The sequence below is a fragment of the Hermetia illucens genome, chromosome 1 (assembly GCF_905115235.1).
Source record: "Hermetia illucens chromosome 1, iHerIll2.2.curated.20191125, whole genome shotgun sequence".
Classification (NCBI taxonomy): domain Eukaryota; kingdom Metazoa; phylum Arthropoda; class Insecta; order Diptera; family Stratiomyidae; genus Hermetia; species Hermetia illucens.
In genome coordinates this window covers 140469817-140482945 of record NC_051849.1, presented here as the reverse complement: position 1 = coordinate 140482945, position 13129 = coordinate 140469817, and the positions used below count along the sequence as shown (strand labels likewise).

Sequence of the window (13129 nt, the reverse complement as noted above, 5' to 3'; positions counted from 1 at the left end):
GCTAAATCCTGGGAACGCCATAGTTGGGAAGCGATTTACGGGGATAGTACAATGGGCCTAACAATGGCCTTAGCGCTCGGAGCTGCGGCTCCCTCCAGTAAAATAAACTAAACTAAACTAGGTCCAACCAGGTGAAGTTTAAACTGGTATGGGAATGCCCTGAGAGACTGAATACGCGCGGCCCGTCCAACAAGGTCTGGATACTCTGGGTTCCAGGCCCATGTTGGGTTTGAATGCATTGAGGCAGCGGACGAAGTAGCCAAGAAGGGAGCAGGAACGATCTTAGACAGACCAGAGCCTTCCTGTGGAATCGGAAACGGTTCCATGGCTATGACATTCAAAAATTAAGAGGAACGGTTGAGGGAACTATACTGGGCGGGCCTATCAGGAATGGACCAGTCCATTGTGCTTATTGGGGGATACGAACCCAAGCCACAAAGGATTGCTTAAACCTTACCAAAAAGAACCTCCGAATCATAGTGGGAATTCTCACTGGTCACTGTCGGCTAAACTATCAACTAGGGAAGCTAGGGATATCTCCGGACACTGCCTGTATGTTCTGTGCGAAGTGTGATGACACCTCTATACACGTTCTGGAGAGAGAACAATTAATACCAGATGCAAAGTTGAAAGATCTAGAAGTATGGAATATACTAAACTTATAAGCTTGCTTGAGATACTATGATTAATAGGTACACTATAACCAGTCAAAGTAGTTCTTTAAGGACGCGGTGCGACTTTCCCTTAACGGAATAATAATAATATAAGGGAGATTAGAATCCTTCGTAATGGAGACGAAGATGTTGCGTTGGACTAGTGGTATGACACGGTTTGATCACATCCAAAATGATGATATCCGCGATCGTTATGGGGTTGCATCTATCGCGATTGCGAGAGAGGTGTCTTCTATGGTATGGTTATGTAATTCGTGCTAACGAGAATTCACTTGCCAAGATTGGTCTGAACATCGAAGTCGATGGTAAACGGCCAAAAGGCAGGCCGAAACAACGGTGGGTTGGTACGCTGGATGGGGAATTTAAAAGCCTCAAGATTGCACCCAGATCAGGCATTCGATAGAGCTAAATGGCGAAACCGATCACGACGAGAAAAACAGAAATTTTTATTTTTAATACTTGCTTTTCTACTACTGTAAATCAAACAATTAACGTTCTTGACCCAAACTTGAATAAATAAAACTGATTGAATCAAATTAGAAGGACAGGTTGTGTTCCGTTGAGCAGCAAATAAACAGGTAGAAGGGTTTCCCAATTGCATAGCAGTCTCAAAAAACAAAAACTGAGAACTGTTCTCTAGGTAAAAAAGCGAGCCAAACCAGTGATGCATTAACTTACAACGCAAAATACCTTTTATAAAAAACCATTAGCGAAAAACGTGTACATTAAAATTTGAATCTTTTATTGCTCCCCTGACGCATTAAGTTTATGTCAGTTATGTAAGCATTACTCATTCGCGAAAATATTTACACTTAGGAGAGGAGTTAGTATGAAATTAAAGTAAACACATCAAATAGATGGACCCCAAAAAATAACAAAAATCAATAGAACACAATCGAGAATTGTTGTTCTAACCTTAAATGACTTTAGAAGTGCGTGTAGGTGGCAAACGAGTGTCCGAACGATTTCTCGTAATAATTTACTCATCTTTGTAGAACTCTACAATTTGATATGATGTATTATGAGCAATATCAACCCTGCCAGATACATTTCTTGAATAAATTGAATAATAGATTTTCCTTACGGAGCGTAACGTTGATTAATATTCAAATCAAATGCGGGAGGCAACATTTTGTCTGGTAGGTCAGAAAAGATTTCTATTTTGCTGGAAAGCCTGAAAGCTAACGAATAATAACAATCTTACTTCGATGCAAAAAAGAAACATTGGCGACTTTCCAGTAAAGGTTACAATTCTCCTCAACTGGGATAAAAATTGTTTTGCGTGGGATTTAATTGTTTTTGGGGTTTTTACAATAAGATTCCATGGAGCGTCATGACAGACGTGATATAACTATAAACCGGCATCTGGTTGATGGGATCGCGCACGTAATGTTTCGCAGCAAAAACAATTATTGCTTGAAATTGCAAACCCTACAACGGAATTTATTCAAACTCCCCAAATCTCTTTGGAATGACCACTAGAGACCACAGGAACGCAATCTTTTTCAGAGAAGCACAAGAGGAAACAAAAGTAGTTTTCAATAACACAGGGAGACCGTTGTGATGAAACAACCTAAACGTATTGATTTATTTATGAAAAAGGACAATAAACAGAATAATTTAAATGAGATATTGTTCTTAAAAGAAAGAAGAAGAAAGTAAACAAGTCGGGAAACCGGAAGCCGAACGATTCAGGTATGAATGGTTTTACTTATTTCTTTAGTACCTAATACGTAATGTATGCATACATTATGGGAAAATATTCACTTTCACGTAATACTGACATTCAAAGTCTTGAATCTGCACCAAAGCGGAAACTTTCACCTATTATAACTTTGTTAGTAATAGCGCGATTTCCTCCAAACTTTCCAGGATGATGGTCCATGTTATAGCCTACATTGCTGGATTCGTGATTCTAGGATGAACTTAAAAAGGATTTTGCAGTCAATTACTAAAAAATATATGATAGTAATATACTATTATTATTTGAACAAATATGGAGGATATTTTGGAGCCTAGGCACTATATAGTGGGAGCCTCCTGATTCAGATTTTTCGGATGGGTCCGTGAAAGAAATGATCACTTTGAACTCCACGTACACCCGACCTTTCCAACAAATATCAAAAGTAAGACCGGATTCTAAAAATGCTAATCGACCTTTCATTTGATACCCCACATGAATATTTTTGGTGAAAAAAATTGACGCCCGTCTTTTGCATGTATGGCCCCCTTTGCTGGAAGTTGCGAGTCTCCCGGGCCTGAAAACAGGACGAATTATTGCAAATGGTCCTGACAACCCTCCATGGAAAATCGAAATTATGGAGCCAAATTTTTCGTACAAGTAGTAGTTTTCGATTTATTCATGTACAAACATGTCGTTTTTTCATCGAAGTGATGCATGTTTTTAAACGGGTTTTCGCAAATAACTCGTAAACCATGCGTTTTATGTGGAAGTGGTACTAAGCAGAAACAACGTAAATTTAATAACAAACAGAATGAACATTTTTATTTTTCAGTAGGTCCAATATGGACTGAGTTAAAGCTCGTCAAACGTAAAGGAATTCGGAGTTTGAAAGCTTCAATGACTGGATTATAAGTACATGGTGGCAACGGCAGTAATAAAAGCCAAAGAACTAAAAAGATCAAATGGCACGGGTCAAACAAGAACAATAAAGATGGTAGACTACAACTTTGGGACCATTAATAATTTCTCCTCTCTAGGGTCATTCGTAAGGATGAAGATGATACAGCCCGGAACGTTTTTAAGGCGAATATCTATAGTAGGAGAGGAAGACGTGGCAGATCCTACCTAAGATTGAGCGATAGCGTATGCCAGGATGCCACAGAACTTTTAGGGATATCGAATTGGATGACCTCGGCACAAAACCGAAATGTCGGAGTTCCCAACTAAGGCAAGCCTAAAACGGATACCGGTTGTTGCGCCGTTCATGATGATGAATATCATAAACATCACCTTTGGTTACCCTAATCGTACATATGAGGTTATATCATCAACATCAAATATTAACATTCGAAAAGTGCACGGTGCCGCTCAATAGATATTAACGAAAAATGAATGAACCCTTCATGCAAGAAAAGAAAGAAAACATAAGATATTAAATAGTACAATATTTTCACATGCAAAGGAAGAATGAATCATGATTTTTGCCAACGAGCATTACTTCACTTAGAAGTTGTTTTTGTTTGGCATAATTAAACGTTTGTCTATCATGCACAAATTCGAAGTTATATTTTCACACCAAAGCCAGCCTAAAGAAGTTTCGTTACAGATAGTTAGCATTAGTCCGACAAGACGAACGCCATACACATATCAATCAATAGTCATTCACCTAAAAAAATTTGTAGCACAAAGTCAGCCTGAATTCACCCCGAAGCCAGCAAAAAAGCAGGTAATCATAACAAGAATAGATTCGCGAGTGAGCGGGTGATACCCGCCGCCACTTGTTCTTCGAAGAGGAAGGTGAGATTTTGTAATGTGACGTCACACTACAAAACATTACCTATCAAAGTAAAGGCGCAGGTGGCACCACTACAAGTTTTTCTATGTTTACAAAAGCTGACCTATCACGAAAACAATACGAAATTATAAGAAGCTATAACCCGGACATGTATCGTTACTACACTCAAATACAGCAAACTAAACAGAAGCCATAGCCGAACTTAAGCTCCAGAGTTTCATGGACCACACAGCTTCCAGACCGCTGACAGATTTTAAAGAAATAATGGAAACCCTCCAAGAAGAAGAAAGGAGTCCTTTGATGCTCATTTCAAGTGGGGATATGATGGCGCGCAACAAGTGAAATACAAGCAAAAATGCCAGTGTGATTTTTATTCAGATGCCAGCTTGTTTCAAATTTTTTTTTGTGCCCGTCTGATTTGTCCAAACAATAATAGAATTTCATGACAGAAGCCGGTTCCCGCATCCCCGCGTTATTGGCGCCAATCAGACTCAAATTTATCAAGGACACTTCACATGTGACTAAAGAAGAAGTTACTTTATAAAAAGGTCTACCTATGACAATCCATGACCCCAACACTTCACAAAATACCAATACATGGATCCGGGGTTATTGAGAAAGCTCTGTTGCCAATAGGTCAATTGTCGGAAGAGGCAGCAGAAGCGAGAAACAAATACATTCCCCTGTATCACCAAAATTTTGCCGGGAAATTCTCTCGGGAAGCCTGCAGCATGGATATATTAAACAGGCAATCTATAGAAATTATTTTGTGCCTGCCTACTTAATTTAGGTTACTAAATACGGAATGGTTCCTTAATGTTCAAACAAGTGAAAATGAAATTCACTACAATTAAATGTCTACCATCTTATCTTAATTACCTGTTGCTGTCTGGCAACATAATTGAAGCTAATTACCACCAAAAGCAGTTTTGGCCTGCTAGATTGATCAACCACTCCTCTGTGCAACAGTCGATAAAAGCAATGCTAGCAATACCTAGGAGGGGCTTCAATACTGTTACACGTATTTTATCCCATAAAATTAAAAATAATGAATATTTTTGAACCATTTTTAAACATGTTTATTGACATATATTGTATACAATAGGCAAATATTCATTCCAAATCTCCGCCTTTAGCCTTCACTGCATTAAGTCGGATTGGCCAATCATCAATTGCCAGGAATAATATGCAACATTAGAAAATTGGCCACAACAGGAATCAAAGCTGTCTTAAGAGAATCAATGTTGGGATATCTTCCATTATGTCCTCTAAAACTGTCCACAATTTGTAATGCAGCGGAATTAAATCAGGATTGTCAGAGGGCCATTGTTCATTAGTAATGGACGCTGATAAATTGGTTTTGAAGCCAGGTTTAGGTGGTTCTTGTTTTATAGACCGATGCAGAGTCTTGCTGGAAAGTCCGCGACTGGTTTTGAAATATAAATGGTTAAGCATTCAAAATGGTTTCTTGGTAAACTTTAGCCGACGTTTTGACCGCTTGTTTGCAGAAATGCAAGTCAGTCATCCCATCGAAGAGGTACCCCAACAAACCATGACTGAAGCTGAATGATGCTTCCTTAGATGACCGTGCATACACCTTATTATTTTGCTTATGAAATTTTTCTTTTTTTTTTTCAAAGCTATAGTCAACTGATATGCAGTATTGTGTAGGAAAGCTCCAAGTCCCATATCTTTTTAAATAAATATTTGTTTTCTTCATTTTACTCTTAAATAGAGCTACAACAGCGATACGGTTCTCGTTTTCTGAACACTCTATGGCGAAAAATGAAACTATTCAAAATTCCGTTGAAGGGGGTCGTCCATAGTCCAAAATCTGTCCAACGAAATTCTTCGAAACTTTCACGACTTATTCAGAACATATTTCTACGATCCACAACCTAGGATAATTGCGTTTCATTCAGTAGTTCTTTTTCTATTCATTAAAGAAGCCTTAAAAAAACACCAAAATTCACAACAACAAAATTTAACACGGCCCCAAAAATTTAGCTGTCAATATTTTTTAATAATCCTAGTTTGCGAACTGTGGTTAAGTCCGCACTTTAAAATGCCGTTTACATTTTTTCTTTAAGATGATCGCAGCGCCCTCTAGCGTGGCAGCAGAAAAACACCTTTTTTGGAGATGGGTGTATAAATTGCTCTGTATTCCAATAATGAACTATACCATCGAGCTGGAAAAATTATTACGCATGCTTAAGATATTAATAAATATATGATGAGAAATTCGTATTTATATCTTTATCCAGTTCTTCACAAAAAAATTCTAAAAGAAGCCAAAACCTAGACAATGTTAAAGAGGTCGTATCAGTCGAAAAGAACAACAAACCGTTCGGCTGCTCATCGAAAGCCACCTTCTTCTCTATATCGAAAATTGATTCGTAACACTGCACAATCGTGATGTTATTTAACCTAAATTGGAATCTCATAGTCAAAAGACCGGGTATCACCCACAATCACCATTTGATTTGGCACTTGATGAAGCTTACCATGAAGAGAAGGGTTTTTCTACTGTGAAAGATCAGACAGTTGATTTGTAATTAGACGTGTTCACATTGGTCCCATCATTTTCATTACTACTAAATCTGGCAAAAGTTGTTTATTGGAAAGGATCGACATATCTGGAAAACCTCATAGAGCTGTTTATTCAATACAAAAATGCAAGAATGAATAGAAATGTAGGCTTGCAAGTTTAGTTACGCATCACCTATGACAAAAATGCGATTGGATGTGAAAACTGGTAATAAGAATAAAGAAGGCATATTGACAAGGATTTGAAAGGGATGGGAGAGCGTGTAAAACATTTTCAAAGTCATCTTTTTGCTGTTGCAAAATATAAATGTTAATTGAGGTGAAATATCCGATTAAATCCTTTCGAGTTTTTTTTCGTTTCGATTGGAATTGCGGGAGCCCTGAGCCCGCCATTCACTTGATGAAGAGTGACTTTCTATCACTTTTCTGGTCCATTAACTACTTTTTTTGGGTTAACACCCAAAGTAAAAAAAATACAAAAGACTATTGTTTTGTCCGGAGTTAGGCAGCGTCTGGCGAGTTGCTGCTGCGCTGGACGAAACCGTAGTCGACTGAATCACAGTTAAGTAGCACAGATGAGTATAGTCAACCAGCACCTATCTTGTGCTAGTTGTTCGAAGCCGGGGCTTTCTCTGGCTCTGCATAAAGGATTTTTTCAATGATTGATCTGGTCCAATCCAATATCCAGAGCAGCCTAATTAGGGAATAAACGGCGAAAAAGGTCTTCCTTTTAAATATTTTAGTAAATAGTTCTTGTTGACTTATTTTCTTATTCGTTTGTAACTTGCTCTAATAATATATACGACTTTCAAGTCAAATTCGAAATTTTACAAACCAATTCAGGATTGCCCGCACTAATTTCAGAAATTTCCTAAACTAAACTAACTTCAGATTTTTCGAAATCAGTTTCGGAATTTTCCATTTCAGATTCAGACTTTTCCATTTCCAATTCAGAGTTTTTTCAATATTTTCCTATATTAACTTTTTATCATTGGGTAAAGATAGAGCTAGCATTGGTTGAAAAAATCTGGGCTAACCATCAGTTTTCTATCATTTAATGAACCGGTCTGAGAATATAATGCTCCAATGCGATCCTCTAGGACGGACGGCGTCTGACATAGCAAAACCACAATTTAAACTTCTTAATATTTGGGAGATCTTCTCGGCTGTCAGTGCACATCAATGGGGTTCTACAGGAAGCAGCAGAGTTAATTTTAATCATAAATGGACGATTTTATATCTAGACGTCATGAAAAAAAAACAGCAGATTGCATTGAAACAAATAACGGTAGAAAATTGAGGAGCTGCTCAGATTTTTTTCAAAAAAACCCAAGTTCCATTGTTATCCAGCGATAGAAAGTTGGTGTAGAACTTGATAATGGAATTTAAGTAAAAATTCTGAAACGTGTGAAAGTGAAAAAATATGAATTTAAAATGGAAAATTCGGAATTTAACTTAGAAAAATCCGAAGTTAATTTGGAAATTTCTGAAATTAGTTTGGAAAATTCTAAATCACACTTGCACACAGTTTCCATCAATTAATAAAAATTGTGCATTTGAATAAGTATTTTTAGTTTATGTAACTGATTCAATTCTTGTGATGTTAAGAATTTCTTCTGTTATGTATGTCGTTTTTAAGGTTTTATGTAAACACAAAACCTTATTAAAATCGGTTTACTGTCTGTCTGTCTGTCCGTCACACGCATTTTTCTCGGAGACGGTTATAGCGATTGACACCAAATTTGGTAGAAAGGTGGGAGCTGTGAACGCTCACGCATACAGTGAATTACATCCTTTTACGTCGAATTTAAGGGGGGGGTACCCATACATGCAAAAGGGGGGTGTACAATTTTTTTTCATCAAATATAGTCATGTGGGGCATTAAATTAAAGGTCCCGATTAGTACTTTTCAAAGCCGATCTTAGTTTTGACATTCGTTGGAAGGGTGGGGAGCGCGGGGGGTTGAAAGTGATCACTTCTTTAAAGGGGCCATTCTCAGAAACGACTAAACCGAAAAATCTGAAAAAAATTTAGGAGGCTGCCACTATATGGTGCCTGGGCTCCGAAATACCTTCCATGCCGATATCTGTTTAAATAAAGTTAATAATAGTATATTACTACATTTTTTTGTAATTGGTTAGAAACCCCCTTAAGTTCATCCAAGTACCATGAAATTTTGCAGTGATATAGGCTATAATATAGAGCATGATCTTACCAAGTTTGGTGGAGATCCCACTATTACTAAAAAAGTTATAATACCTCAAATTTGTTGCTTCTTTGAAAATTGAAGACTATGAATGTCAATATCACCCGAAAGTGGATACTCTTACATAGTATATGGATATATTACGTGCTACGTACTAAGAAATACACAAAACCTTTCGTACCTGAAGCGTCCAGCTTCCGGTTTCCCGACTTGTCTTGGCTTATTTTCTCTTCGGCATTTAAAAAACAAATTTAGACGTTTTCATTTTAATTTTTCCCCCACGATTTTAAGTAACCTAAGAACTCGTGGTTCAAATGTCACTGATGGCAGGAAGATTTATATGTGACTTAATGTCGGATACCAGTCGACTCAGCTCTGTACCTGATTCAAATCAGGGTAATAATCTCGGGCGAGCGTAGCGCTGACCGCATTGCCTCCTGTAGTATACCGTTTCGATCTTGAATGAAGTGCTCTAGCACGCTTCAAGATTCTGATCCATTTGGATTGTCGCGTCAATGATTATTATTATTATAAATTGTTGTTAGGGTCATTGCTTGTCCTATTGCATTAGGCTTGTCATTGAAGCAAAGTTTCAATAAAATTGAAACAAAGAAGAACAAATAGCAAGCAAAAAGATTGTGTGCAGTCTTTATGCACCATACAGGAGTGAAGAGGGGTCATATATGTATAGAATTCACAGTTTTCTCAACCTAAAAAAGGTCGAACTATTCTCTAACTCGAACTTATTGGTCTTTCATTGGCGTTCCCGTTAATTTCCTATATAGAATTCAATCTATAAGTCGAATTCCTCTAAGTCGAAAATTCCTGTTACTCAAAATATATTTTATAACTTTGAAGATAAATTTCATACATTACAATTCCTTTAAGTCGAAATCGAAGGGTCGACTCCATGGTGCAAATTATTTGGTTGTTGCACATGAAATCGCCGATTTGGCAATCAAGTGAAGTTAGTTGCGATTTTCCTGTATCAAACCACCACCGGTTGGCGCTGTTATTGTCGGATAATGAAGTATAAATACTCCTACATTTAAGGGGTCATCCTGCGTGAAGGCCGTCTTTTTTTTGGCTTTTCTAGAATTTTTTTGTGAAGAACTGGAAAAAGGTATAGATACGAATCACCATAGATTTATTAATATCTTGAGCGTGCATATTAATTTTTCCAGCCCAATTTCATTCATTTCATTCTACAGTCCGCAAACTAGGATTATTAAAAAATAAGAAAACTAGATTTTTGGTGCCTTGTTAAATTTTTTTTTTTAATTTTGGTTTTTTTACGGTTTCTTCATTGAATAAAAAAAAACTACTGAATGAATCGCCATTATCCTAGTTTGCGGACTGTAGAAATATGTTCTGAATAAGTCCTGAAAATTGCAAAAAATTTCGTTGGGTAGATTTTGGGCTATGGTGGCAGCAGATTTTCAACATGCAGTTTCGAGAAAAATGCATTTAAAAAATAGAATGCGATTTTTGGCCATAAAACCTTAACTGACCACTAATCTGCTATACCTAGTCCATAAACCTTAGGTTTCTTAAAGGAACACATGTACGGCCTTGGCTTAAATTCTTGTCCTTTTAGCGAAGTCATTCGAACGTCATTCGGATCGATAAATACGAGCTTTATTACGGCGATCGACATAAATCTGGCATGTTACATATCACGGGTTTGACACTATAATTTCCGAGCGACTCCGAATATCAAAAAACAACTTTGCCAATATATTCTACACTATATCTAAATACCATTGATGACAAAAAAAAATTCGATTCGAATCCGACACGCGGAATGACCCCCTTAATCAAGGAGTCATTTCAGTTTTGACCATCGTTGTGAAAACAGTGAATAAAAAGGAAAATAAAGGATGGAAAAGAGCCAAGAACGTATATTTTTTTCTGTGTGAGCTCAAACTCGGTCATAAAGCAGCGGAGGTGATCAGGGGCATTAATAGCGCATTTGGAGCTGATGCGGTAAGCGAACGAACCACACGGCGGTGGTTCGAAAATTCCGGTCAGGCGATGTAAACCTTCAAAGTGAACCACGTAGACATCCAGGATCATCGATTGACAACGACGAGCTGCATTTGCTAGTCGGATCTGACACACGTCAGTCTGTGAGGGACATTGCAGAGAGACTGGGCGTACACTATTCTACAGTTTCCTGGCACTTGCAACAACTTGGAAACGTGAAAAAGCTCCACAAATGAGTTTCGCATGCCCTTACGGAGCAAAACATGGCCCTTCGAAAAAAATCTGCAGTTGTTTGCTCTCTTGCAACAGAAGCGATCCCTTTTTGCACAGAATAGTGACATGTGATGAAAAATGGATATTATACGACAATCATCGCCGATCAGCACAATAGCTAGATGCTGATGAGCCACCGAAGCATATGCCGAAACCGAGCCTCCATTCGAAGAAGATAATGGTGACTGTTTGGTGGGCTATTGTTTTTTTGGCACCTGGAGAAACGATAAATGCACAAAAATACTGTGCCCAACTCGAGGAAATGCACCAAAAATTCGGTATTCAACGGCCGAGATTAGTCAACAGAGATGGTGTGATACTCCTTCACGACAATGCACGGCCTCATGTTTCCAGAATAACGGTTCAAAAGTTGAACGAGTTGCAGTATGAGACTCTGCCTCATCCAACATATTCACCGGATCTTTCACCAATCGACTACCACTTTTTTAAACATTTGGATCATTTTTTGGCGGAAAAATAATTTAGGAATGAAGAGGCTGTCAAAATTGCCTTCGACGAATTTATCAACACCCGACAGTTGGACTTCTGCGAAACTGGCATAATGCTTTTGAATCTCGCTAGAAGAAGCGCTTAGAATCGACTGGCACCTATTTTGATTAAATAAATAAATTTTTGTAAGCTTTACAGTGGTTTGAAATTTTAGTACCAAAACGGCTATTTCATTTGCAACAACCTAATGCAAATCTTTCTATATTTATTTATGTAGGTGTATATTCGCAAACCACCGTGGGACATATAAAGAGACAGTGTGTCTGTGCATGAACTTGGATACCAAACCCCTTATTTCGGTGTACGAAATGTTTGCATAAAGTGTCTATTTAGAGTGGTTCTATCCGGAATACCTTCATACACGATCTCCATTTTAACTTTTCAGGATTTGCAAACTTTGGTTCTTTCTACAGAAACATGACCAGTTGAGCTAAAAAGGCAAATTTGCTGTTAAATTTCAAATTCCTCTTAGTACCTTATCTCCCATTTCAGCAGATAAGAGCAGCAGGTTTGGAAATACTAGTTGTAGTGGAAGTGTTAAAAGGAACAGAGCATGCAAATTCCAAGCAGCTGATGAAGCTGTTTTCCAACGGCTCGGTTTAGGGAGAAGAACCAATCTCTTCATAAGCGGACCAATATTGAATGAAAAGGTGCCAGAATTCGCAAAAATTGTCCTGCTTTCAGAGCTTTCAACAATTCGAAAATTTACATGGGATCTATGAAAAAAATATATCTGGACAAAGTGCAGCAGTCAAGACGCGGTGGATAATCGGCTTAAAGGGCTTCCTTCAATATTGTTCTATAATTTGACTGCTGAGGGTATAAATGAAAACAGTCTCTTTTAGAAGTGCTAACCAAATGGCACTTTAGTGCTAAAAGCAGATAAATGTTTTGAAAACAAGTTTAGCAAAGAAAGGGTTTCTTTGCTGATTAGAGCTAAGATCGCTGGGTCAAACAAGTTTAAATCTTCAGTAATAGGGAGGAGTAACAAATCTCATTGTATTCGATGAATAAATTACCTAGCCGTCAATTACATGGCGGTCATGGATGACGGGATATTTTAGCAAGTTGGTTGATCAGTGCGGAGAAGAATATGATGATGAAAGTTGAACTAAGGAACACGGTAATCATGCAGAACTTCAAAATTAATTATCAGAAACGTAGTTTAAAGAAAGTTCTACCCTTCTTCAAAAATCAAAAACATTTCAGACCGTAGTTAAGAGGTCACGTCTACCAATTTGGCACGCTATTAGAAACGAAATATAATGTCAATTGTTCTCAGATGTGTACTACTGGAAGAAAGATTTTATATTAGTTGTAAAGCATCCATTTACTGAAACAATTTTTTTATCATAGCTAATTCAAAGCATGAAACAGAAATCCACTCATATTCTCAAAAGGGGGAAAACAATATACTTTACACTTTAGGTACAAGTGTCACCAATGAAAATGCT

The 13129-nt window shown here is 37.6% G+C and overlaps 1 protein-coding gene across 5 annotated transcripts in view; it reads right to left on the bottom strand.

The window, feature by feature from the left end:
- The window catches only part of LOC119647005 (restin homolog), an 82112-nt gene that overhangs the window by 58331 nt on the left and 10652 nt on the right, over positions 1-13129 (bottom strand). The window lies entirely within an intron of this gene.